The sequence below is a fragment of the Castor canadensis genome, chromosome 2 (genome assembly GCF_047511655.1).
Source record: "Castor canadensis chromosome 2, mCasCan1.hap1v2, whole genome shotgun sequence".
NCBI lineage: Eukaryota > Metazoa > Chordata > Mammalia > Rodentia > Castoridae > Castor > Castor canadensis.
The window spans coordinates 23,663,751-23,690,241 of NC_133387.1; the positions used below are offsets into that span (position 1 = coordinate 23,663,751).

Genomic DNA, 26,491 nt, shown 5'->3' on the forward strand with positions numbered 1-26,491 from the left:
GGCAGCAAGGGCACAGCACTGCAGATCTTTGGTCCAAAGAAAAGAGGCCTCCAGTAGCTTGACCAAATGTGAGGTCTTGAAGTTTTTCTGTTTCTTTGATAATCTTCTAGAATGCTCTGCTGCGTGTCTTTGGATTAATTATTTACCCTCTCTGTACTTCGTTTATGAAAGGAGCACCTGCCTCATAGGATTGTTCTGAGGATTAAGTGAGTTATAAAGCATTGCTTTGTATGGAGTAAGTGCTGTATAAATGACTGGTAAAGAAAAAAGCAGTCTATTTGCATACGTATTCTTTGTGTTTATTTTACATACATAAAATACATAATTAAAATACATTTTTTGTATCAACCAATCATCCCGTTCTCGGTCCTTTTTCCTTAGGACTCACAATAATTCTGCTGTGTAATTAGTAACGATCTCATTCTACAAACAGGAGTCCAGGTCTTGTTGCTGACCACCAGTAGGACCAGGGTGGGGGCGGGGGGGTGAGCCTCCTTGATGGAAGCCCCTGCAGCAGGGCTTCACACACTTCTCTGCATCTTCACACTGTGGCAGGAAATACAGTGGACTTGGTGTCCTTCCAGGCAGGAAGGTGGCAGCTGCTGTCAGCAGGTCACATGCTCCACTTTACCCAGCCCCCACGCTTCCTACAGGCACTGCATTTGGCCCTACAGGCTTGTCCTTCCTGGGGACTGGTGCACCCTCCTGATTGATCCTGTGTCTTGAAGTTCTCCTGCAGCCTGGGATTCACCTCTGAGGAAGCAGGTGCATTGTGGAACCTCTGGCCTCGCTGGGCTCTACACTAGAAAATGAAGCTGCCTGGCAGTCTAGAGGCCTTGCCCTCAGCAGGGACCATCCGAGTCACCGTTCATCTTCTGAAAGGACAGAGTGGTGGCTCGTTTTGTATCAGCTTGGCTAGACCATCCTACCCAGATCCTTGGTCACACCCCAGGCTAGATGTCCTTCACAGGTATTTCGAAAATGAGTTTAACGGTTTAAGTCAGTAGGCGCGGAGTGATGCACTCTCCCATAAATGGGCCAGGCAGGTAAAGGCCATAAGGGAAGAAGACTGAAGCCCCCAGGAAGAAGGGTCTGCCTCCAGACCTAAGCCCACCACGCCATCTCTTCCTGGGGTCACTAGCCAGCCTGACAGATTTCAGATTCACCAGTCCCCATAATCCCGGGAGGGGATTCCATAAGACAAATCTCGCTATCTGTCCTTCCCTCCACGCACACATCCCGTTGGTTCTGTTCTGGAGCTCCCGGGCTAATACAGACAGGAAGTGACAGACATTTAAATTGAAATTGTTCTGCGGCTATTAATAGAGGCTGATCATCCCATATCCGAAATGCCTGGGACCAAAAGTGTTTTTGATTTCAAAGGTTTTCTAATTTTGGAGTACTTGATCATGCCTAACTTAAAAATCCAGCATGATACTCAAAACAGTTTCAGATTTTGAATTTTCAGACTAGAGATACTCAATTTACACCCAGGCTAAAGGACTCCTCCAGCTTCTCCAGGTGTCCTTGGTGGACCTGTATGTTTCTGGCTGTATAGACGAGAAAAGCGAATTATAGCACAGACATGGTTGTAGCACAGCGATGCAGAAAGCTGATGGGAAAGCCAAGAGGAAACAGATGTCCTCATCTTTCGTCTGCTTTTTTTTTTTTTTTTTTTTTTTTTTTTTGCTGTCTGGCTCTCATAGTTTTATTAGCAAGGTAATAAAGTTACTGAGCTTGAATTTATTGCTAACACTTACTGAGTTTTTATTGTCAGGTACTGTTGTCATGACTTCACAGGTATTACATCTACCCAATGAGATAGGGACCATATAACTCCCATTGTACAGATTTTAAACACTGAGGCCCCATCAGCACCATGGTCATGGCTACACAGCTCATGAGCGAGAGAGGGGGCTGGGGACTCAGGCAGCCTGGCTGCAGAGGTGACACTCTTAATCACTGCGCTCTGCTGCTGCTTGGCCTCACATGTCCTGCACACGGCTCTCACTGTCCCTTTGGAACCACCTCCAGCACATGTGTTATGGTAGTGAGTACGCTCTGGTAGGGCTTGTGTTAAAAGAGAAGATGAGTTCTTTTTTCAAGAGGCGATCCATTCAGTGCTTCTTACGTCCTCAAAAAAACAGAAAACATTCTCCCTGCAATGGCAGGCCTCCTGCTGTGCTGGGGTGTATTTGCAGTGACACTGGTGGCCTCTGCTTTGCCCAAGGACATACAGTAATGTGGGGAAGTTGGCTCCCTGTGCATCCTGCTGAGGAAGATGACTGCAAGCTTCTGTCTCTGTTCCTTGGTTCTGAGGTGAAGAGCCATCAGAACGGCGCCATATTGGGTCTGCTGAGTGTCACCCACTGTTTCAAGCGCTTTCTAAATGTATCTCAGGGAATCTTCTAGAAGCCAAAGGGGTCAGCTGAGATTACCATCCCATTTTACAGAAAAAGAAAGCAGTGGAGACTTTTGTACCATTGCCAAGGCAAGCAGCAGAACAAGGATTTTAAGCCTCATCAGAATGCCTCCATGTCAGTGCTGTTGGTCACTCTGCTGTGCCTGTACTGAGTACGCCCCAGTGCCCTCCTCCTCCCTAATGGACTGGAGGCTCCATGCAAGCAGGGACTTTGTTCATTTGGATTCACCATCATATTTCAGCTTCTGTCACGTCCTGTGCCTCATGCCTCGTCAGTGCTTAGTGCTTACCGATTGAGTGACTAATGGACTCATCTCGTTCTCTACAGTCATGCCTTAAGTGGCTGTGCAGGGGAACATTACGTCCCTTCTATAATTGACTGTGGGGCCAGGACAAGAGAGACCTGAGAGATTGGTGACTCATGGGACTTTAACCTGAAGCCATTTTCTCATTTGTGCTTTTAAGAGAGTACACCTGCTTGGGCTGAGGTAGGGTGACACTTGGTGCTGTCAGTAGGTCTCTTCTGTAGTGTAGATGACATCCCTGTCACCCGGGCAGAACCGTTTCTTAGGGCTTTTACTTCACACTCACCTAGGGCAGTAGCAAAGCGATTCCTCGTACTTGTAAGGACTCATCAAATTCTATATTTTTAAACCATGCATAAAGTTCTCTCTTTTATCATTCCAGAACCTTCTCATGCTTCTCTTCACACACACACACACACACACACACACACACACACACCTTAGTTTGTCACCTGTTTCTCAAACATACCTCCTTGCTTTTTAAATGAAACGTTACATGGTACTACACAACAAACTTTGTAAACTGAAACTGTATTGTTTAGATTTTGTACCATTTTTCTCCCCTCAGAGTTCATTTCCTTTGCTCTTCTTATAACTGGAGAGCAGTAATAAGGCATTTAGTATCAGTTTATCAGCTTATTTTTCCTCTTGGAAATAGTTTGACCAAACACCATAAATCAGAATTAGGCAGCACTCAATGCTTAGCCTGCAAGTGCCAGTTATGCAAATATATGGTGATGATGCCTGGCAGAGTCCAAGTAAATAACGTGAATTTTCCCCTCTGGTGTAGAAGAATAGCTCCTGGACTTGTATATACATTTCACTAAATTCGTGAGTACATTGTCTGTGTACATATTTGTTGAACTAATGTTTATGCCTTCTTTTATAATTTTTTTCACCTGAAAAAGACCTGAATTGCTAGAAACTCCATTATTGTTGGCGTAAGATGCCTTAGCATTCATATCCAAGCCAAAGCCTTGCAAACACTTGCAGTGAAGTCTCATTACCAGCCTGCTGTGTGCCAGCCGGGCACCCAGAAGTCTCAAGGAAGGACCTTTTATGTCTGGGAATGACCAGTGAAAACAGTGAGACAGAGACAGGCAGGAATGTAATTTTTAAGCATTTAAATGGGTATGGTGGTACCTGCAGCAAAACAGAAGACAGCCTTATCTTCTTGGAGCTGTTAAATTAATACATTTGAAAAATACACTTTCCCATCCTTCTCCAACTCAGGAATCTGTTTTGGGTTTATTTCAGGGCCTCAGCATGTAGCCTAGACTGACTTTGAACTTGTGTAGCCTTTGCTGTCCTGTAACTTGCAGTCCTCCTGCCTCAGCCTCTCAAGTACAGGGATTATAGGTGTGCGCCACCATGCCTTCTTTTGAATCTTATTCTGAATTTTTAATTCGCTTTTTAGTAAGGAGGAAGAAAAAGTCCTCTTTAAGAATTTGCTTAAAAAATTGGGGGTGGGGGGCAGTACTGAGGCTTGAACTCTGGGCCTCATCTTGATCAGCAGGTGGTCTACCACTTGAGACACCCCACCAGCCCTTTTCTGTGCTGGGTATTTTCAAGATAGGGTCTCGAACTATTTACCCTCCTGGCTTTGAACCCCAATCCTCCTGATCTCTGCCTCCTGAGTAGCTAGGATTACAGGCGTGAGCCACCATGCGGGGCAGAATTTGTTAGAAATTATCTTGAGTACTTAGTGTCCTTCAGAACATGGTGAAGTCCAGTTTGAAGGGACAGTACGTGCTTTGGTCAGCCATGGAGAAGGAATGGGTCCTGCAGAGCCTCTCCCAGTGCACCTCCACCACGGCGGAGAAACAGTGCTACTTTCAACGTGACTCTCTAACCTCTGCCTTGCCAAGCCCGGTGGCTTCTGTTCCAACATGTGGCAACTTCTCCCTGGGAGACTAACTCAGTCCAAGTTACCATAATATTTAGGACAAGCTACAAAGACATTTCTTCCCTAAATCGCATGCCAAACCTAAGTCAGGCTATCTCCTCCTTCTTGGCCATTCAAATCTGTCCAACTCTTATATAAAAAGGACAAGAAGTATACAGGCCTCTTTCTGTTTTATGCCTGTTCAAACAGATAAATAAACAAGGTACATCATGCCTCGTGTGGCTTTGAGCACAGTCACTTCCTTTTAAATTCATCTCTGATACTGTGTTCATTTTAAGAATTGCAACTGAGATGTGGAAGGAGGAAAACAGAGTCTGGATGCAACAAAGTCTCTGCTGCTATGGGTGCAGACAGGGAGGAGTAGCTTAAAATCACTGGCCTTCGCCATGGCACGGGGGTCTTGAGCTGTCTTTCTGGGCAGCCTCAGCCTCGGGGGACCCAGGAACAGCAGGGCAGGGAGGGGATTGTCCACCGGCTAAATAATCAACACTGAATGAGTCACATCAGTTCATTTTGCTCTTAGGAAAGAAGAGATTCTTGACAAGTGCATTTGTTCTGATTCGGTCATTTCCCCCTTGGCATTTGATCCATGTACTTGCTGCATGTTTTATCAATCCTTAAATTAAGCGACATTCTATAACAACTTTGCCGGCAGAAAGCAGCTTCCTCAGACTTTTAAGCAAGATTTACTTGGCTTCATTGCTTACTTTTTTGTTACTTTCAGCACAGCTAATTTTTGTGGATGACATTTCTTTTTAATTTGTTATTCGGTATGTACAAAAGATTATAGGTAACAGAGAAGCACACTCAGAAACACAACTTAAAAATGGGTGCCAGTGAATCAGCACCACACAGATACTTTGGGATCCTTTCTGGGTGCCTCATTCTTCATTCTCCTTCTTCCCCACTGTGCTGAAGATGTCATTTACAATTCTCTTTGTGTTTTAAAACACATACATACATATATATATTTTTTAATTACATTAATGCATTGCTAAAGGTGTTTTGAGACATATAAAAAAGATCCTGCACTGTGTGTAGGCCTTTGAGCTTGAGTCTCCTCGTGTTGTTTGTAAAATGCATCCATGTTGTTGGGTCTAGCTGCAGTTCCTTCATCTGCGTTACTCGACTGTTCTAGTGTGTGACCCGGTCACAATTATCTGCTGTAATGGGCCCTGGTGACTCACGCCTGTAACCCTAGCTACACAGGAGTCAGAGGTCAGGAGGATCGGGGTTCAAAGCCAGCTTGGGCAGTTTGGGAGACCGTATCTTGAAAAAAAACCAATACAAAGGAGGGCTGGTGGAGTGGCTCAAATGGTCAAGCGTGCGCCTAGCAAGTCTGAGGTCCTGAGTTCAAAGCCCAGTCTTGTTTATGGAAAGAGGGGAGAAAGGCAAGGTGTTCGGCCTTAGACATATTGCTTTTGAGAGGCCTCTGAGGAAACCCAGGGCTGACGTTGTATCGGCAGGTGGGTACTCAGTCTGACCTAGGGATGGACATAGCAGCATGGAGGTGACATCCAAGGCCTTCTCTCTCCAGCTGGTTCTAAAATGCTCTTTAACCCACGAGCTGAGATTTGTATATTCACAGTGAACTTTTTTATTGCTTAAATGTCTGCTTTTCGTATCTGATGGCCATCTTGCTGAGGTGTGGCATGCAGGGGGGAGGGATGAGGAGAAGAAAATGGATTGGGCCAGCTCCAAAGGGTAGTATGGAGTTACATACTGGGACTAGTACCTCTCTCTCCTTGAGTTCTGTGAGGTCCAGATAAAACTGTATAGATAAACTTGCTTTTGTCAGTTGAATCATTGTATACATGAAATTACTGTATTTGATTACAGTAACTTGTTAGCTCGCAGCTAACAGCCAGTGTTTACTGAGTGCCTACTTTAAGTGCCTACTGCACTAACTCTAAGTCTTTACCCAGTCAGTGAGAAGTGGGGCCTGCTCATTCCTGCTTTACAGATGAGGAAACCATAGCTCGTGAAGGGTGAGTTTGAATGAATGGGGGCAGATCCTAAAAGCTGTGTTTTTTGCTCCTTTGTGGCGCTGTCCTTAAAATGACAGGCTTCTCCTCCTTCAACTTCCATTCAGAAATTTTAGGGTCACATTTTTAGCATATCTACCTTGAACCATACAAAACATTCCCGAACAAAGGGGATGTGGACTTAGTACCTAATTTCACCTCTGAACCCAGCCTCAGCCCTCCCAGGGCATGGCCCCCCGCTCCTGGGTGCCCATCTGTCAAAACCATGGCTGCCCAACTGCAGTTCTTTGCCTGAAGCCACCCAGTGAGTGAGTAGGGCCAGGAACTAGAATCTGGGTCTCCTGTCTTTCAAGTGTCACATTTGTTTTGTGTTAATGAAAGCATATATCTCCAGGGGATCTGGCAGAAATATGAAAGTGCTTAATTTTCCTGCAGTAAATATTGAAGAATCTCTTTTAAATCAAGAAAACCAAGCTGTGACAGGGAAAACATGAATTTCTCTGAGGGTCTTTGACAAACTCATACAGGTACTAGGACTAGGTCATGGACCACTGGCCCTTGAGTCTATCTCCCAGGCAGAAGGGGCCTCCTGGGGGCAGGCAGAAGGGATCAAGACCTCTGCTGTGGCCATGGGGCTGCCTGAGAGATGAACCTGGAATGCATGATCTGCCCACAGAGTCGGCAGGTCACAGCTAGTTGCTCTTAGGAAGGTGTTACGGGAAGGTAGCCTTCGAGTGACACTGTGGTGATCAGGTCAAGGCCAGGTGAGCCAGCCCATCTGCCTGCCTCTCTTGCTATGAGATGAGTGCTGTGCACTTAGCTTGATATGTTAATGAAAAAGCCATGCCAGGTGAGAGACAAATGTAGGAATCTGGAAGGGAGACGAAAGTCTGAGCTATAAGCTACTTGAAGGCAGAGTGCAGGGAGTGATTTATTCTGTTTGTCCTCAGAAGATTGCTGATAGCATACTTGAATGCATTGATGGAGATGCATAACTGGATCTCCAAGATTGGACTGAAAGGGTTCAAATGCATTCGTGTGTTAGGATGCACGAGAACAAGCACTCTCTCTGTCGATTCTCACAATTTCTGGGGCAGCCAGAGATGGGAGAAGTTTGTGTCTGACTCTGCCTTGGCATTGGGCATTAGGCAGTTATGGCAAAAAAAAAAAAAAAAGGACCTTCCTAGGACTGTCCCCAACCCAGCAGATCAAGCTCTCATTGGTAACTATTCCTCGGTAAGACATTTCACTGGGATGATCTATTGGGACTTTCTTTCCCTTAGAGAAATTCTTTGTCTGCACTCTGTGTGCTGCAGGTGACTTTGTGGACATTTCCTGTAGCCCGTGACAGTTGCACCCCAGCCATGGCCCGACTCAGCAGCCTCCTCATGGAGGCAGCACCCACAGCCTTTAAGACCACCACAAGCTGTGTGGACTTGGCTGGCCAGGCCTGCTCTTCCACCCCAGTTCTCCCAGCTGAGAAGTGGTGGTGATGGCAGCGCTGTTGGCTTTGCTGGGAAAGAGCCTGAGGTGGGCAACCAGGAGACCCACGCAGGTACCTTGATCTGTCTGATCTGGACAGGGATAGCATGGGACTCGCTGACCTCTGAGGTGTTTTCTGGCACAGTTGCCTCAGTCTCTGACGTCGTAGGATATGTCACGTGATAAGGAAAGTTGCCTGCTGTTCCCCCAGAGCTGAAGGCCCTAGGGTTCGTGAGCATCCTCCCCCTGGGGTCACAACCTGCCTTCCTGGCTCTCAAGTCCAAGGTTTCTCTGCTCCTAGTGACCCTGCTCATTGCTGATAAATGATTTTTTTAAATTGAGAAATGTCATTTTACCAGAAGCTCTTCTTGTTTATGTGGGTGATAAAAATGTGAAGAATTGCTTCAGAACAACTTCTTCCTTTACAAAAATGTGTCCAAGTAAAGTCTGGGCTTTGAATTTAGAAGACACATGGAATGAATAAAAATGGAAAAACTGCTGGACATTCATCATTGTCCTTTCACTCACAGCTTAGGGAAGTGTAGACCGTGTCCCCACACAGATAGCACAAGAGGGTGGTGGTGGGTCCATCTGCCTTGTGGACAATGTCTGGATCAAGCAGGAGGTCTAAGAGCAAGTCATTGCTAATTGCTATGGCTCCATTCCGTACATAAGATGTATTTTAATACATCTTTTAATCAGTGGTCACGCAGTTAATAGACGAATTTTAAGCGGTGTGCATGAAGCTGCCACAGTACTCCTGTTGACGCAGACCAGTAGTGGCTCTTCCTACTATTCTCTTTCCTCTCTTCCGTTCTCTCTTATTTCTTCTTGGTTCTGTCTGGCCCTTTCCCTCTCACCCCTACCCCACCCCCTGCATTCCTCCTGCCTTGTTTTCCCCTTTCTCCTTTCCCTTCTACACTACTGTTCATACGAGACCACCACAGACACTAATCCTGCCTTCATGGAGCCAGTGGAAGAAACAGGTGACACTCAGTTGCAGCCTATAATGTACCACGAAAGGAAGGGACATTCACCACATAGTGTCCACAACAAACCTGGCACGTGTCAACGCTGTGTCCACATGCAGAGGCTTGGGACAGCTCTTCTGTCATTACCTGCTAGAGGGCAGCTCTGTCAGCATGAAGACTTGGTTTTGGAAAGCTGTCCATAGTCACTTTTGGAGACGGCTATTACAGAACTTTTTTTCAAGTGGATAAAGGCTAGAGAGCAGATAGGTAGGTAGAGTTTTTGTTAATGCGCACAAGTAACAAGCTCTGAAAACTCCTTTCTCTTGTGTGCGTTACAGGATTAGATGGCTATAGTCAACTGTGATAAACTGAAGAAGAAAACTTAAATTGTTTTTGCAAATAAGTTGGAGCAGGAAGTACTGATTTCCCTGTTGCCTATTCCCAGAGGAAACTCGTGAGAAAGTCCCCGCAGTGGCCTCAGAAGGAAATGGGTTTGGTCCTCTGTTCCTGTAGAGGAGGCAGAAGAGTGCATGACAGGAGGAAAGCCACTGCCCTGCCCTGCCCTGCCCTGCCCAGAGCCCTGCAGCAGGTGGCCCAGCTTCTGACATGGATGCTCCTGCAGGTGTGCTGAAAGTGTTTGGCACGTCCTGTTCCTGTCCCTTACAGGAGAAGCTTCGATTCTTTCCCATCCCCTAGCAAAGGCAAAGATGTGGTTCACATGACACGTCCAGGGTCTGAATCTCAGGATCTGTCCTTGTGTCCCCTTGGAGCAAATGGTCTCTTTCTTGGCCCTTCTGACTAAAAGCAGCTGGGCTTTTAAACCAACTAATGTTTAAAGATTTTTAAACGAGGAGAAAATTAGAGCAGAAACTTCTTAAAGCTGAAAATCATCTTTACACAGCTTTTCTCAGGGGCAGAACACTAGAGTATTAAGTTCGTTCGGGTTTGTGATTGGTCACGTATTTAAGTAAATTTAAAGTAAGTCTCATTTTAAACTTCATAGTTCAGTCCACCACCATCATTTATATGAGGTTCTAGGTCTTTTGTGAACAAATTAAATACGATGCTTTCTTTATGACATGAATTAAATCTAGATCCCAGTGGTGGTTGGCACCTTCTGAATACCCAGATGGCCACATTTTGCCTTGGAGGAAAGACGTGTGTAGGATTTTAATCACCTCGTGTTTTACTTTTCCCTTATAAATATCGCCTTTTTTTCAGCAGTTGCATCTTAATGAATGACTGATTGTTCACTGCAGTTTATACCAGGAATGTGAACATTAAAAAATTCTGATCAGGATACAGTTTGGAAAAAAAAAATTTCTTTTCCCGCTCATTTTCTTATCCTTTACACTGAGACAATAAAAATAAATTGTCCTCCCTCTGGACATGGAATGATCACAGAAGTCACATCACTATCCTTTTGAAAACTTGGGATTAATAAATGAGTTCAGAGGGAACTTAATTATAGTTCTTAAGCTATAAAAAGTGATTATAAAATGAAAACGGGGATAGGGCTACAGTAACTTTTGCCTCTTGACTATAATAGCCATGGAGGGTAAGAATAAGTTTCAGCTCCTTGATTATAATCAACATTTGAAAAAAAAAAAAAACTGCAGTTACAAAACTGTTTTTGCTTGAACTCCTTTGTTGTTGTGCCACTGAACACGCTTGTTTTGGTTTTTTTTTTAAAAAACAACAAAAATAAGCCATGGTGCTTGTTAGCTCCCTAGGTGAGATCATTTGAATCCAAGACCTGATGAGGACAGAGGTTGGCAGGACCGCCTGGAGGCAGAAGCGGTGTGTTCTGTTCTAGGCCTGCTAAGTAAGAGTCTGGGATCAGAATGTTCCCTCCGTTATCTTTGAGAGTGTGTAAATCACTCTCCCGGAACAAGATTGACACAGTAACTTCACAAGAAAGTACTTTGGGGATGCTCATTTAATTAAGATAAGACGGCGCCTGTAAAAGGGGCTGGGTATGCCATGTTCTGTCCACACGCCTCCACCTCATGCACACACTCACACTCGTACATGCCCTCCTGACCTCTGATTTTCCAGCTTGAGTTACCCTATGGGACCTGAGCACTGGAGGTTTAGACTAGGGTTGATTTGAGGAGAGTTGTTGGGCACCAAAGTCAGGGGATTGGACTTAGAGCAAAAGTGGAGCAGAGAGCTCTTCTGTCCTGCAAAGGCAGTGGAGGATGCTTTCTGACCCAGTCTACCTATTGCCCGGGGTGTTGCTAGGTAGCATTACATTTCTAAAGTCAAGAAGTGATCGGACATAGCTAAAATTGAATTTATAATTTTGATGTCAAGTTGAAACACGATCATGCTTGCAAACTGCTTTACTGACGTAGAGACAGCTTGCAGATAATGGCCAGTTAGGCCTGCCAGCATCCGTTTGTCCCGGTGCCTGCAGTTGGATGCTACTGCAGTGCTTACTCAGTCAAGCCAGTCTGTAAAAGGACATTTCTGTCCTCTTCCTGTAAAGATGCCTGTTTCGTGAGCTCCTTGGAAACCCGGGGTGCACGTTTCCTGGTCCCTCTTAACAGAGGTCTGCTTTTAAATACAGGGTGGTTAGGCCTTTAGGGAAATTGCCACTGTGGGGACCATCAGCCATTTCAAATCCTTAGGAGTGTTCCCTGGGAAGACTGCTCCCTCAGGAGCAAGTTTAGCTCAGGAACCGTGGCTGGTTGGTATCTGGAGGCCATTAACAGGGGCCAAAGGTCTGCTCTGTCAGCCCAGAGCCTGCCTTGACGTTTAGGTTCCAGGGCACTGATCCTCTGCACACGGAAGGTGTCAGAATGAGACTGAAATAGCCCTGCCACTGTGACAGAACGAGGCGCCTTGTTGTTTGTCCCTCCAGTGGCTCCTCGCCATTGTGACGTCAAGGCTGCTGTTCAAAGCAGAGAAAAAGGAAACCGTGGCCCCTCTTCACATTGGCAGCCCGGACAAGCCGTTGTTTCTCAGGCACCCATAGCACACTGGGTCTGGCAAAGCTGTGCGTTCCATGCCTGGGTAACCTCGTTAAATGGAGGAAGCCAAATGCGATCCGCTGAACGCACTCCAAAACCAGCATTCCACCCGGAGGGAGCAGCTCCAGGACAGGCCTGGCTGTCGCTGGGGACTGCATGGCACCGCGGCGCTGCCTCGCTAGCTGCTTGTGCATTCAGCTTCTGTTCTGTCTGCCAGGCAAGAATGGCACTATCAGCCACCTTCATTCACAGACCCTTCAGCGACATCATTGTGCTCCCTTTGGGGCAGTGCTACAAAAACCTTTTTTTTTTTTTTTAGAAAACCAATGCTGTGTTAAAAATCCTTTGGAATCTCAATCAGAAGTGCCAAACTGCAGAGCTGCCACCTTTTCCTCCCCTCTACTTGGGCTCACCCCAGTCCCAGATTTCACATTTCTAGAGAGACCTTTGCGTATGCTTACATACTCATTTTGCACTGCTCCTTGTTGAGCAAATGTGTGCTTTGCAAATCTATGAAAAGCAATCAGAATATAATGGATAGGTCACAGCTCTGGATTTTCTCAATGAAGAGTAGCACCTTGGCATTGCAGAGAGGGGGCAATCGCAGAGTATCACCGAGCTGTGTCTTCAGGAACAAGCTACCTTCTGTAGAGCAAGCAGCAGTCTGGCAAGGCCACCCGCTTCCTGACAGTGCTGTGGTCACTTGCAGTGGGTGCCTTAATGTCAGTCTTACAAATGTTAAGACTGAGTATTTCCAAGTGTACCTCCTCCAGTTACTTTCTCACATGGGAGACAACCGTATTTCATTACAGTCATGGAGGTGGACATTAACGTCACTGGAAAAAGCAAGCTCACGACAATCACACTATTTCTTTTTCAAGTCAATGTGCACTTAAGGGTTTGCATTACAAATCCCGTTAAATCTTTCACAGGATAGTCCTTCTCTGAACCTTTGATTGAAGGATATTTATAGAAGAGAAAACCGTTTAATGCAATATATACACATTTTATGTCGGAAATGTTCTCCATATTGTGGGGCCTATTTAGAGTAGGTTATTATAAGACATTCTTCCTGATTCCTCACTTTGTCTTCTGAAAACAAGTAGAGGTCTCCAGATGACTGCATAAATGCAGAATGAATACAGAGAGTCATGCAAAGTTAGGATTTAAATCGAAGATTTAACTAACTGAATCTAGTTTTGCCTCCACCGTCAGACTTGCCCAAGGGTTGGCCATACAGATGGCTCGTAGTTTCAGTGGTGAGAATGACTTCCTCATGGCTCTTCACTAGCTGAGCCTGAGCACTAGTGAAAAGAGCACTAGAGAATTAGCCCTGGTTTTGTTGGCTGCTATTTACCAAACAATCTTCTGGATTTTTTTTGGTTTTTTGTTTTGTTTTTGACAGCACTGGGGTTTGAACTCAGGGTCTCATGCTTGCTAAGCAGGTACTCTTACCTCTTGAGCCACTCCACCAGCCCCAAACAACGTTTTTCTCTTTCCTTTTTCTATCACTACCATTTCAGAAGGTCTCTGTTACCGAAAAATATCTTATACCCACAAAACTACTACTACTATAAGAAAATCGACTTTAAACTGAATCAACCATTTAAAACAAGCAGTAAAAAAAATTAATATTTTATTGGGATTAAGTCTTGGAAATAAAAAATGTTAAAGCTTAGTTTGTTTTACATTATATAAAAGATAGCTGAGACATGACACAATATTATTTCTTAGAACAAAGATAGAATGTTAGCATCTGAGACAGAATCCTAGAGAAGGTGACTTTTTTTGTAGAATTTTTTGTCAGATTTTTCCAACATACTCTCTTAAATTTTTTTAGCATAGAAGTCATTCTCTTAAACAGTCTATCTCTCCTATAGTCACCTGTTGACATTCTCTTCCTCACACTTAACTGTTCAAACTCTCTTTGATCTTTACTTCTCAGTGACCATGGCTGTGCAGTCACTAAAGTAAAACAAGTCGAATTCCTGTGTTTTGTTGTTTCCCGATGAGCTTACAGGGACTGTGAGTATAGAAATAGGTTAAAGAAAGAGAATGAAAGGTAGGAGAAGAGGCTAGCACTGCAGGAATAACTTTGAGATTAATGCCAAAGAAGAAGAGTTAAAACTGTTGTACTGTGAACAACCAAGGATGATCCACATGGTCCCATTGCAGCATACTACCCAGTTGAATCCAGACTCATACCTTCATCAGAATGAGCCATTTTCTAGATTCCTGTGAGTTTGTGTGTTTATTTTGTGGATGGATCCTGCTGTGGCACTACAAGACAGACTTTGCTGGGCTCTGTTTTGTAAACAAATCTGTTCCTGCATGTTTTCTTCGATCCTTGGATGTGCACACTGACTCTGCTTTTCCTACCGACACACAGAAGCCTAGGAATTTTGTTTTCTTTCAGAAATAGGCATCAAAGAAATGTGTGCATGCATTTAAAGTATGCACATCTACCCTGTGGAAGTCTTTGAATCTTCACAATTTTACCTCTGGGCCTAAACTCTGCAAGTGTATTGCAGCTCAATGCATCCTCCCCAAAACTGCTGGTCCAAAGTCAAGAGAAAAAGAAAGCTCCCTTTTACGTTAAAGTTCATTCTGTGGGCCCTAAGTGAGATTAGTCACCTAAGATGATAAAGAGTAACACAACTTTCCCAAGGGTGGCTGATTCATCTCTTTCGTAGATTAGAGTATGAACTTAATATAGCTTCATAGAGCCACTTCCTACCTGTAGTTTTTGTGTGGTTTATTTAATATTCTAGCCAGGTTCAAGTTTTTATGACAGGAAGTATGTCGAATGGTTACGATAGGAGTAAATAATATTTGACTTTATGATTATAGTACAGGGAGTAACTTTTAACACCAGATAAATCTTTGGGGGGAAAAGTGCTGGCTTATAAATTTAACGTGTATAAATTTTACAGAATTTTGACTACGATTGCTTTGCTCTCTTAAATGGAGCTAATACCAGAATGGTCTTACTTCCTTTTCCTAGCTTTTCGTGTTAATAAATGCCTTTGGTTTAGGAAGACACTTCCAAGTATTTTGGAGTGACCCAGTATGTTACAGAGCCTTTTTAAAAAATGTGGGTTTTTTTGTTGTTATTGTTGGGTTGTGTTGTTTTTTCTGTACTGTAGAAACCCAAGAGGCTCAAGCTTGCTAGGCAAGCACTCCACCACCAAGCTATACCCCCACCAAAACTAATCCTAAGTGAAAACAATAAGGCCAAACATGAGTGCAGAGGAAATGTATAAGACCTGAAGATCCTAAGTGAAAAAGGACTTTACTTGAAGATTGACCACTGAGGCAGAGCAGGCCCCCAAATTGCCACCTTAGCCAGGTGTCTTCATGTTGCTTTATAGATGCTTGGGAATGACAGTTTGCTGGATGCATATGAGCAAGTTGGATGAGAGGGCTGGTGGAGTGGCTCAAGTGATAGAGCACCTGCCCAGCAAGTGTGAAGCCCTGAGTTCAATCCCCAGTATCATAACCGCCCCCCCAAAAAATTAGCTGGGTGCAGGTGGCTCCCATCTGTAATCCTAGCTGCTTGTGAGCTAGGAGAATTGTGGTTCAAGGCCAGACCTCATCTCAACCAATAGTTGGGTGCAATGGTACATGCCTGTCATCTGAACTGTGGCTGGAAGGTTAAAATAGGAAAGTTATGGTCCAGGCCAACCTGGGCAAAAAGCAACACCCCATCTCCAAAATAACGAGAGGAAAAAGGGCTGGAGCTCAAGCTGTAGAGCTTCTACCTCACAAATGCTCCAGTACCACCAGGATGAGAGAGGGGTTGGAGGGATGGAGGGTGGGAGGGAGCGAGAGAAAGAAGAATTACATAGAACTTCAGTTAGATCCAGCTTTAAAAAGAAGCCTTGTTTTTCCTTGAATAAAAAATAAATACAAGGGAAGAGAAAATTTTTTTTTTCCTCATTCTTTCCTTTGTATCTTTTTTTGTGTGTGGTACTGGGGCTTGAACTCAAAGCCTACACTTTGAGCCACTCCACCAGCCCTTTTTTGTGATGGGTGTTTTCAAGATAGGGTCTCACGAACTATTTTGCCCAGGCTGGCTTGGAACCGTGATCCTCCTGAGCTCTGCCTCCTGAGTAGCTAGAATTACAGGCATGAGCCACTAGTATCTGGCTCCTTTGTATCTTTAAGCCTAAAGAACATGCAGTGCAGTGTATAACTAACATTCCTTTCAAAGCATGACTATTACACAGTACACATGTACTCATGGATGAATGGACACCTGTCAGATTAAAGCACCCAAGAAGCGCTTTCTGGTTCCCCATGGCGTTTTAACCACTGTGGGGCTGTGGCACAGCAGTGACATGGTTAGGCTGGGAGTTAGACACAAAGGTTCAGACTCCTCTGTGACGAACCAGCTGAAGCCTCATTTACCCACATTGTCTGAAAACAGGATCCCTGATTCCCTTCTGTCTCTAAAACTCGGGAACGGATTATGCAAATAAGGGTTTGGCAAGTTACATGAAACTGTTTCCATGGGATATACTAACGTGCTCATTTTAGAGATGTTAGTACTTAGTTGTCAAGAATTATCTTTAAGCTGCGCAGAAAATGGATGACTTGCATGTGACATGTTTGCAGATCTACCTCACTTGTGGCTGCTCTGCAGCGAGGTTGCACCCCGCCCAGGTGTGAACGGCAGGAATGTGGGTGACGGGTTCTGGAGCATACTGGTCAAGGTCACGTTCTCTGGCTTTGAATACTGGCTCCACCACCCACTCCTCAGGTAACCTTGGGCAAGTCCTTAAGTTCCCTCGGCCTTGGTTTCCTTATCTGTAGGATGGGGTAATAATAGAAGTCACCAGCTGCGAAGATTGCCTGAGTTGTGCCTGAGCCACCATTGTGTGTCACTTTGCTGTTACAACTGATGATTAGGCTGATCAAGAACACATCAGCAAGAGCAGGAGCTGGAACTTGAACACACAACCTACCAGTGGGAGGCCACTGTCTCCCCTGTCTATAACAGTGCCACCAAAGAGTGCACACCTTTCCACTGCTTAAAAGAAAACTTTGAGTAAATGTTGAACAAAGGCATGCATGTCTCACAGTTTTATTTGGCTTGAGGAGAGTAGACTCTGTACACTTGAGTGGTATCCACAGCATAGCAAGTGACAGCAAGACCCGGAAAGTCCATCTCTAAGTCCCCAACCTTATAAGGGGCACCTCTTTCTAAAGGAGAGCAGGGTCTTTGCAGTTGCCACTTTGTTAGGCACAGTGTTTTCCATTTTGCCCTACTTTCCCTTTCTCTGTAAAACCTGTGCATTGGTCACCTAGACTACAGAGGAACTGTCCTGTAAAGCAGTCTGAGAAGGGTACAAGCCACACAGAAGTGTTGTGAGTCAAACATGATACGTGTGACACAGCAGGAAAGCTTCCTGTCACAAGAGAGGACATGAGCACTTTAAGTAAATGGGTCGCCTTCAGGCCTCCAGTCAAGGATTTCTCCCAAGTTCTGTCTCAATAGCATTTTTAAAAATTGTAGATGTTGACTATGCCAGAATATTCCTTTGAGTTGAGGACATTCATAAGTTTTGAAGACTGAGGGCAGAGGGCATAGCTGTGGGATGGGGTATTGGGTTAAATCCTCCCCTCCAGTTACTCGACCCTCAGCAGAAGATCATGTTTCCATGCCTTCTTTTTGGTGAAGATTATAAAAATAAGATTATCACATTAGTGAGAATTTCTTCCCAGAGTATAAAATACAGGTATATATAGGAGTCAGTGTGTAAGTTCCAAAGTGTTACCAGGTTATGAAATAAGGGCTTTCGTGGTACTGTATAACAAACACAGGTATGAATTGGGTTTACTTCCATTCTTGAGCTCCCCTATAGCAGGGGCCTATGTTTTCCACCTCCTACCTTCATGAGATCCCCTCTCCACTCTGCCCACCCAAGGGGGAAGTACATTAGCAGCCTGAAAAACAAAGGAGAGGCTTTAAAAACCCACCCTTTTAGCACATGTCTGAGTCTCTTTAGAAAATCAGCCCTGTTGCTACTGACACTCTTTCTTTGCTGTGAAATAAAAGGAATTTTTTCTAAACCATGTTTCCCAGTTGTCAAGAAATCCTATTTTATATGACATAAATTAACAGGTTTGGCCAAAGCCAAGAGAAATTAAAAATGTTATATTTTGGCCCATAGTGGCAAATTTCAAAGGGCGCCTTGGTGCGGACACCACGTGGGCTGCTCTGTTAATGTGACCGTGTCTTCTAAACAAGACAAGTCTGAAAACAGGCTTTCTTCTCTCAGACCCAGGGGCCAGCAATAGAGGCTGTGTTTCTCGATGTCTGGTAGGGAAGATAATTTCCTTATTTGAAATTTTGGGGACAAACAAAAGCAACTTTCTCTTGCTAAAAGGGTTAACGCTGTCACCAGCTTTAGATTGGTTCTCTCAAATCTTAAAATTACCTTTCTGGTCACGCGCAGGGAAGGTTTAAGCATTTGTGAAATGTCTTTTCCCCCTCCCGATGCATTCTCTTTGGCTGTCTTAATTACACAGGGGTTGGGAAATCAAATTAAAACTAGGCGTGGCCGGGTAAACACTGGTCACATTGCATGCTTCTCCCTCAGTGGCTTTCCTTGCCACTTGTTTTTTTAAAGGAAATATCAGAAGGTCCTTTGCAAATAGTCACAGGAAGTGGGTCTCCATATGCCCGTTACTCACCAGCCTCTGAGTGCTGACAGGTGGTGAATACTGCTGTCGCCTTCAGACTTCTGTGAAAGTGGCCCCGGAGCTGAGCACACCAGGCAGGGTGTGGAGCCCAGAGGGGGATGTTACAGGAGGAAACTGGTCACTGCGTGTCATCTGGAGGGACAGTGATTCAGGGAGCTGTGATGGGGTCAGCTGGCACGTGGCGGGCGTCTCTGAGGTTTCTGCTTGCTTCTCAGAGAGTGGGGCTGTCTGCTAAAACTGAACAAATGCTCTCTCCACCCCCAACGACGATTCTTTCGCAGTGAATCACTTCCAGAAATGAATAGCCACAGTTTTTTGGGAATGAGCGTTGTGAAATCCCTCGTTTATAATGGCAGGTTTTCAGTTGGTGGTTTGATCAGACTGAGTTTCCCAAGATCAAAACGAGACCTTGTCTTGAACAAGAAAGAAAGTACTGTCAATACAGAAAGCAAAAGTGCTTCGCAGTCTCCTACTGAGGAACTCTCCTGGCAGGTCCCCGCTGAGAGCTGTGTGTCCCCTACACTGGTGAGTTCTTGGCATGATGGATTCATTACAGTAGCCGGTGATTTCCAGTGCAAAAGGTCGTTCATACAAGCAGTGTCAGCCTGGGTGAGTAGGTGGCAGTTTCGGAAGATTATTGCAGAACCAGTGTTCATCGTTGGAGTCTTGGATTTAGAAGACTGCCAGCAAGCTCTCATGCACTTCTGCCTCCTCTACCAGGGAATGGGCTGAAGGACCTCAGGAGACCCTCTGGGTTTTGTAAGAACATGGATCAGTTGAATAATCAAGGAATTTTCTGAATGGTAGACCTTTTGAGATGAAAGGTTATTTTACAGAAGGAAGTGGTTTGTGGGGGGCTTTTCGACGTGCAGTTATTGCTTTTCTGTGTTTATTTTTAAGCCATCTGTCCAGCTCTTGTGTGAAAGACATAAATGTCTACCTGGTCTCAACAGAGGGAAAAGTTTGGCTAACGCTCTTTAAGTGAGGAAACGCCGTCCATCTTTCCCTCCTCACTAGACCTCCCCTCCTAAGGAGACAGAACACGTCCAGGAAGGATGTGAGTTTCTGGCTGGATCCATGGCGGGTGTCCATCGGGCCCCCGTGGGCTCTTGGTGGCTTATTGGGAACACTTTTACCCAGGGCAGATTGTGGGGTGGGGGAGCAGGGTTACTGGAAGCAGGGAGTGTAGTTGAAGGGAATTGTTCTCTCTCCGGTGTGGTTAAGTTGCTTGACCTACTGACTCATTTCAGAGGAATTAGGAAAACAACCTAGAGTGGTTTTTATTGTTAGTGCTGAAAGATTCCAAAATCCATGCTCCTGCGATTAGGATGGGCTGGAGGAGGGTAGGCTTGGTTGTAACTTGGCATCTCTGCCCCAATAGAACCAGCCAGTTCTCCTAATGGGATTCAATCTGCTTCCAGGACAAGTCCAGCCTGCGCTTGGAGATCCTTTGGGTGACCGTTCCCTGTGAGTACAGATGAGAGCAATTTCAATGTTTGTTAGTTCTTGCTTCGAAATTCCTGAGTGGCATTTCATCTAAGGAAAAAGCATTAAAGAGCCCTCCCCCTCCCCTCCCACTCCCAGCCGGTAATAAAAGAGTTATATAAGGTAGCATAACTCACAACCATGGAAGTTAAGAATTCAGATTTGTGTTGATAAAATTTGGTAGCATTTTGATAGGAACAGACCATTTGGGTTCTGATCTATTAAATGATTTTTTGTATTGTTATTTAAAACACAAGCATGGAAGATACCATTGTATTCTAGCAAAAATAATATAGTTACTAAGAGTTAATGAAAGGGGTGTGTTTTGGGCTAATAACATAATATTTATGTGCAGAGAAACTTGTGATTCATGATGTTTTGATTTTCCATCAGTGTTACTAGATGAGTGCAGAAAAGGACAAAGAAAGTCCATTGAACTTGGATGAAGGCTGAAACTGAGAAAAGATAGCCTTGTTATTTAAAGAAGTAGATGATTGTCTCTGAGTAATGGCATTTATGTTAGATCCCCGTCTTCCAAATCACACCCTCAAATTATGTTTTTAATTGATACAAAGAGCACTTGGTGTGTAATTATTACACACATCCTCGTTCTCTTGGGAGGTGGTTGGGTGAGGAAGTAGTCTGGTCCCAGTTGTGCTGTTTATTCTTTTTACTGCATTATGTCCAGATGCATTAGAGATGGAGTTCTTAACCTGCTTAGGGTGCAAGACCCCTTTGAGGCTCCAATGGGAGCCACAAATCCTTTCATCACACCTTGTGCAAACATTTGCCTGCATTTTGGAGGCATTCATAGACCCCAGGGAGTCCATCCTGCTCCAGATGCAGGAGGCTGGCTTGACCCAGACCCTATCTTGACTGGGCTGCTCTTCTGCTTCCCAAAGCTCTGTGATTAAAAGGGGAAGCATCCAGGTCAGAAGTCACTCTCGGTGGCTGCTGGGTGGGGATGCAAAGCAGAGAAAATGACCAAGTGTGGAGGAACATATGACTAATACTAAATAAATAAAAGAGAATGGTTGATAATCACCAGAATCCCTAACGATTTAATCCAGTATATTTGTAAAGTAATTGTGAATTTAAAGACCTAACAGTAACTGGCTTCTGGAGGGTTCACCTCAGACCCATTTTTTTGCCTATATTTCATATAAAACTATGAAATCTCTTCCCTTTTAGCTACATCTGAATCAATACTGTAAGACTATTGTGGAAAAAAACAGACATAAATCTTGGGTGTATTAAATGAAGCATAGCATAAAAGAGCAAGAAAATGAGACTGTACGTTCAAGTCACTGTGTCCTGTTTGAGTCACTCTTGAAAGATGTTAGACAATGATAGCACTGATACGTAAGCAACCGAAATTACACACCCTTCTAGGAAAAGATAAAGGAACGAGAGTTTTTGCCTGAAAAAGGCTGGAGGAGTTCTTGCTGATAGTACACAGTGGTAACCACCTGGGTTCTCCTGGTGTCCTTTGGCTCCCCACAGTGCCTGCCTTGGGCAACTATAGCTGCCTGTTGTATTTAGGGATGAGTAAATATACTCAGATAAAACCAAAGAGCTATTGTCATGACACAAGGAATACGATTAATAAATTTGCTGACTGATGAATTGATAAGAAAGACTGCCTTGTTTGCCAGGATGATAAGACACTTGAGCACTTAGCTGAGAGAAGTTGCGAAATCTTTGATTGATAACTCTTTCAAGATGAGAGTAGGTAACTCTATTCTGGGTGGTGGAAACACCTCTAATTGTTTCAGTAAACAGTAAGGAGGCCCAGGTACAGAATGCAGGTACAAAACCAGAACCACAGTGTGTGATTAGTGCTGCAGGGGCTTCCAGATAGAGGTGAAGCTCAAATTGCCTTCTACAGGACAGCCCTCATGGTTGGCTAGATGAAAGGGGCAGGCGCCATGAGCGGTCCAGGCGCCATGAGCGGTCCAGGCAGAAGGACCAAGATATGCAGAGGCGCAGACCTGAGAGGTGTGGTGGAGAACATGGGGACAGAGTGACGAGCTTAGAAGCTGGTCTAGTGTGTTGCACATGGTCAGGTATGTGCTTTGGAAAGATGGGCTGGGGTTGGCTCAGTGGTAGGGGGCTTGACTACCAAGGTACTTTGTATCTTGCACAAGGTCCTGGGTTTGATCCCCAGCACTCTGGAAGACCACCAGCCTTTAGCGAAGAGAAGGACTTAGTGGGGATAGGGGTCGGGAGGGGAGACAGGCCAAGTGAGGCAGGGAGGCAGATGGGAAGCAGAGTCGTGATGTGTGCCGGCCATTACGGATTTAAGGAGCAGAGAAGTGTGAAAGAAAAAAGGGCAAAATCAGGATAGCAGCGTGGATTGTCATGTGGTATCGGTCACCACGAAGTGAAATGCCCGAGGAAGTACAGGTTTGGGGGAACACCGGGTGGCCTTTGGGCACGTGAGAGCACACACAGGCAAAGGGCGTGGAGCTGCGAGAAGCAGAGCAAGTGGGAAGACAGTTCATGGACCTCAAGATTTGATGGGAGGACAGGTGGTCTTGACTTGTGTGAAGACTTGTTTCCAAAACAAAAGATCATCTTTTTTGTATAGCATTTAAAATTTTTATTCTAAGTTATTTGTAAGAAAAACTTCATTGTACTTTTTAAAGGTATGGAATCTGATGTTTTAATATAAACATACATAATACTACAGTCAAGGCACTTAACACACCCTCTCACATGCTTTCCTTTTGTGTGTGAGAGCCACTAAAATCCACTCTTGAAGACTCCCAAGGGCCTAGTTCAATGTCAGTGTTGTCCTCATGGTGCAGTTTAGATTTGTTTATCTTGCATATCCGAAACTTGGTGCTCTTTGACTTACATCTCCCATCTCTTCCTCCCCCCGCCAGCATTCTACTCTTATTTCTTGACTTTTTTTGGTTAGATTCCCATATGAAGGAGAAATAAAATTATCTCTGATCCCCCAACATTAACATGTATATTTCTTTCCAGTAGTTTCTTACAGACACACACACGCACACGCACACAGTAATTGCAGGAGCCTCATTTTGCATAGGAAACTTTTTTTTTTGTACTCGGATTAAACCCAGGGCCTCACACTTGCTGGGCAGGAGCTCTACCGCTTGCACCACACACCTGTATAGGCACTATTGTACCCACTTTTTAAATTTGCATTTTCTCCATATGCTTAAAAATGCCTTAAAAACATTTTAATGGTGCATTATATTCTCTAATTGGGAAGTTTAATCTGTTTCCACTTTTATATTTCAGTAATCATTCTTTTAAATACGTGAATCTTAGAAATTTGATGATTTCCTTAGGGTTGATTGTTTATAGGGAATTTCTTGATTCAAAGGAGGTAAATTTTAAGATTGTTGATAAATTTTGCTAAATTGTTTTCTAGAAAGCTTGTACCAGGCTGTACACACTTTAGCAAAATATGAAATGTCTTTCTCACCATTTTTTTTTAAATTATCATAGTTTTTTATTGGGATATATTCATTATAGGGGGGATTCGAAGTGACAATTCCAGTCAGATTTATATTGTACGTTATTTACATTTCCGCCATCATCTGAACCCCTCAGCCCCCGTCCCACACCACCCAAAGCAACTGCGAGAGGTTTCTTAGTTCAGTTTCATATAGATATATGAAGTCCATCAATCATATACCGTCACCTCCTTCCTTCACCCGCTCCCCTTCCGCAAGTATCCCCCACACATACACACACACTGTGCCTATTTTACAGTCCTGATTTTCATTATTAATATTTAAGTTGACGCTCAAAGGGGCGTTCCAATGTATGCTCACAGTGGGTGTGCTTTACTTTGAGCTGTTTAATCTCACCATTTCCTCATCAGCACTTTTCTATGATCTTTAGATGAAAATGTTACGTTATTTTTGGTTCCTTTATTCAGCAGCTAACAGTTATTTAATGACTCCACATCAAGCTTGTGGCATTGTAAGTTCTTTCGTGTGTTTGCACTTGTTTGCATTTGTAAATGCCGTCTGTGTCCATAATGAACTTTCCTGTGGATCGTGATAGTTTTTTATTTATAAAATTGTGTGTGCATAAGATCTAGGACAGATACTCTTTCCAGCTTTTCTGACTTTTGACCCTGCTTATCACTTTTTGACATGCAGAACCTTCAGATTCTCTTGTTGAATAAGTGACCTCTGTGTGATCCAAGCCTCCTACCCTGAGCTTAGAAATTTCTTCATACTCACAAGTTAGACAATATTCACTTAAACTCACCAAGTTAAAATGAAGGTGTGAAATGAACGTCCAGTGGGGTTTTTGTAGAGTAAATCCCCCAGCGCTGTGCTGAGTCATCGGTCAGTTTTCCCCAGGTGACTTGTGGAGCTTCCTTTAGTTTCTGTTCCTCACCTTGGGTTGTTAAATCCAGCTGTGGGAGGCCAGGAATTGTTTGGGTATTAGTACCTACCTTAGTGGGGGGGATGTGAGCATAACTTTTGTCAAGCATTTTCTTTTAGGAAATATTTCAAGCACATAGGGTTTTGCTATCTATATGCTTAAAAATGCCTTAAAAACATTTTAATGGTGCATTATATTCTCTAATTGGGAAGTTTAATCTGTTTCCACTTTTATATTTCAGTAATCATTCTTTTAAATACATGAATCTTAGAAATTTGATGATTTCCTTAGGGTTGATTGTTTATAGGGAATTTCTTGATTCAAAGGAGGTAAATTTTAAGATTCTTGATGGTAAAGTTTTTCTTTACCATCTACGTATTTATGTGATAATTTTGAAACCTCTTTGAATCATCATTTGAATTCCAAGTGGAATATCAAAGCATTTTCCCTTAGCCATTTTTTTTTTAATTTGTAGATTTGGCTTCCAGAATTTCAGGAACTTGTATTATTAGTTCAATAAGCTTGTGAACAACGCAGTATGTATCACTCACAGTGATGGCTTCACCTGTAAAGGTTGTGATGATTGCTTGTGAGATGAGTTTTTCCCTATGAGTGCCATCCTCTGACACCACAGTTGCTTTTTGTCCCCATGAGAGGACTAATTCAGAAAGGCCACAGGAGCAAGGAGACGCTGCAGCAGTAAGAGGGGCATTGGGGTAGGAGGTGGAGAAGGGGGTCTCAGCAGAGCTAGCAAGGGAGCTGCTTGGGGCAAAGTGTGCCTACATTTCCTATGGCCTTGGTGTCCTGGGCTTAGAGTTAACAGGCAAAACCCAAGTCTCTCATCCTTCCTTCATGTAAGCCCTAGGTGAGAGTTATCTGATTCAACTCAGATGCGAGAGGTCAGCGAGCCCCCAGAGCTTAAAAGAAGACTTTTGCCAGTTGGGCCACTCTTCCAGCTGGCTGTTTCCATGTTCTGTCAGGGGACCCTTAGCAAGAAGGCTACTTTGCCAAGGACAGCCTGTCACCCAGATCAGGCCTCCTGATGTCTATCTCTGAGTGTTGCTGGTTCACAGGGAGAACAGGCCCCATAGGCCTTGGATTAAGGAGTTCTACCACCTTTTCCTGCCCAATTGACCAGCACCCTAAATTTCCAGGAGGTTTTCAGATCTGGTAGTACTCCAGCTGAGAGATGTGTTTGTGACTGTGCCCTAAAAGTTAAGTGACCCCCTGCCTCTGCTTCTCAGTACAGCATGCAAGTAATCAAATGGAAAAATTCACAGTCAGCCTTAAAGACTCGCCTTGGGTCACCACAAGAAATGAGCTGTGGTTTCATTTGTGTACTGTTTTTACCCTTCCAAACCTCAATTTCTTATCTGTAAAACATGCTGGTTTTATTAGATGATAGAAAAGATTCTTTTCTTTATCCAGAGCACAGAATACAGGTCACTATCATCCTCCCTTTTATCAGTAAACCTGAGAAGATAATTTTTTTCACTCCTCTGAATAATACTTTACCAAGATGGAGTTCACCAGATTTAGGATCTAGGCTTAGGACTTTAAAGCAGCTAGATAAGGTCCAATAAATGGGATGGGAGGGCGTGCATGAGGTCATGCAGACACAGAGCCTTCCTGGCAGGAAGCTGGGTGGCTGACTAGCTCCTTACTGGCCACATTCTGGCCTTGACCTCCGGCAGACTCACTCTGTGGTCTAGTGTCCCGCCTTGGTTCTGAATTCCCTGCCTCTTACTAAATGATGCTATCACCTTTTAGAAGTCTAGCCAACAAATGCTTTAAAATTTAAGGATGAACTATACTGAAAGAAAAAAAAAAGGCATGACCTAAATTGATATTCTAGTAACATCAGTATTCAGAAGAGGC

At 44.1% G+C, this 26,491-nt stretch overlaps 2 long non-coding RNA genes across 2 annotated transcripts in view; both read left to right on the plus strand.

The window, feature by feature from the left end:
* On the plus strand, positions 1-26,456 carry LOC141419672 (uncharacterized). Its single transcript, XR_012444296.1, has 2 exons — positions 1-19,279; positions 20,176-26,456. It is a non-coding gene; the product is annotated as an uncharacterized lncRNA (long non-coding RNA).
* LOC141419659 (uncharacterized) overlaps positions 1-26,491 on the plus strand; it is a 165,061-nt gene that overhangs the window by 120,425 nt on the left and 18,145 nt on the right. The gene's annotated exons all lie outside the window — the stretch shown is intronic.